Below are 2,133 nucleotides of genomic sequence, written 5' to 3' on the forward strand. Positions count from 1 at the left end.
GGTCATATGGTAGGTCTATTTTTATATTTTTAAGGAACCTTCATATTGTTCTCCATAGTGGCTGTACCAGTTTACATTCCCACCAACAGTGTAGGAGGGTTACGTTTTCTCCACACCCTCCCCAGCATTTATTATTTGTAGAATTTTTAGTGATGGCCGTTCTGACTGGTGTGAGGTGATAACCTCATTGTAGTTTTGATTTGCATTTCTCTAATAATTAACAATGTTGAGCATCTTTTCATGTTCCTCTTGGCTATCTGTATGTTTTCTTTGGAGAAATGTCTATTTAGATCTTCCTCCCATTTTTTGATTGGGTTATTTGTTTTTTTTTGATATTGAGCTGCATGAGCTGTTTGTACATTTTGGAGATTAATCCTTGTCAGTTGCTTCATTTGCTAATATTTTCTCCCATTCTGAGGGCTGTCTTTTTGTTTAGTTTATGGTTTCCTTTGCTGTGCAAACGCTTTTAAGTTTAATTAGATCCCATTTGTTTATTTTTGTTTTTATTTTCATTACTCTAGGAGGTGGATCAAAAAAGATCTTGCTGTGATTTATGTCAAAGAGTGTTCGGTTGCTTTGGGTAGTATAGTCATTTTCACAATATTGATTCTTCCAATCCAAGAACATGGTATATCTCTCCATCTGTTTGTATCATCTTTAATTTCTTTCATCAGTGTCTTATAGTTTTCTGCATACAGGTCTTTTGTCTCCTTAGGTAGGTTTATTCCTAGGTATTTTATTCTTTTTGTTGCAGTGGTAAATGGGAGTGTTTCCTTAATTTCTCTTTCAGATTTTTCATCATTGGTGTATAGGAATGCAAGAGATTTCTGTGCATTAATTTTGTATCCTGCAACTTTACCAAATTCATTGATTAGCTCTAGTAGTTTTCTGGTGGCATCTTTAGGATTCTCTATGTATAGTATCATGTCATCTGCCAACAGTGACAGTTTTACTTCTTTTCCAATTTGTATTCCTTTTATTTCTTTTTCTTCTGTGATTGCCGTGGCTAGGGCTTCCAAAACGATGTTGAATAACAGTGGTGAGAATGGACATCCTTGTCTTGTTCCTGATCTTAGAGGAAATGCTTTCACTTTTTCACCATTGAGGATGATGTTTGCTGTGGGTTTGTCATATATGGCCTTTATTATGTTGAGGTAAGTTCCCTCTATGCCCACTTTCTGGGGAGTTTTTATCATAAATAGGTGTTGAATTTTTTCAAAAGCTTTTTCTGCCTCTATTGAGATGATCATATGGTTTTTATTCTTCAATTTGTTAATATGGTGTATCACATTGATTAGTTTGTGTGTGTTTGAAGAATCCTTGCATCCCTGGGATAAATTCCAGTTGATCATGGTGTATGATCCTTTTAATGTGTTGTTGGATTCTGTTTGCTAGTATTTTGTTGAGGATTTTTGCATCTATATTCATCAGTGATATTGGTCTGTAATTTTCTTTTTTTGTAGTATCTTTGTCTGGTTTTGGTATGTGACTGTTGTAACTTCGCCTTTTTCGTTTCTAGTTTTATTGATTTGAGTCCTCTCCCTCTTTTTCTTGATGAGTCTGGCTAATGGTTTATCAATTTTGTTTATCTTCCCAAAGAACCAGCTTTTAGTTTTATTGATCTTTGCTATTGTTTTCTTTGTTTCTATTTCATTTATTTCTGCTCTGATCCTGATGATTTCTTTCCTTCTGCCAACTTTGGATTTTGTTTGTTCTTCTTTCTCTAGTTCCTTGAGGTGTAAGGTTAGATGGTTTATTTGAGATTTTTCTTGTTTATTGAGGTAGGCTTGTATTGCTGTAAACTTCCCTCTTAGAACTGCTTTTGCTGCATCCCATAGGTTTTAGATCATCTTGTTTTTGTTGTAATTTGCCTCTAGGTATTTTTTTATTTCCTCTTTGATTTCTTCAGTGATCTCTTGGTTGTTTAGTAACGTACTGTTTACCCTCCACGTGTTTGTGTTTTTTACATTTTTTTCCCTGTAATTGATCTCTAATCTCGTAGCATTGTGCTTGGAAAAGATGTTTGATATGATTTCGGTTTTCTTAAATTTACCGAGGCTTGATTTGTGACCCAAGATGTGATCTATCCTGGAGAATGTTCCGTGTGCACTTGAAAAGAAAATGTAATATGCT

This window comes from Physeter macrocephalus, chromosome 15, assembly GCF_002837175.3.
Source record: "Physeter macrocephalus isolate SW-GA chromosome 15, ASM283717v5, whole genome shotgun sequence".
NCBI classification, from domain to species: Eukaryota; Metazoa; Chordata; class Mammalia; order Artiodactyla; family Physeteridae; genus Physeter; species Physeter macrocephalus.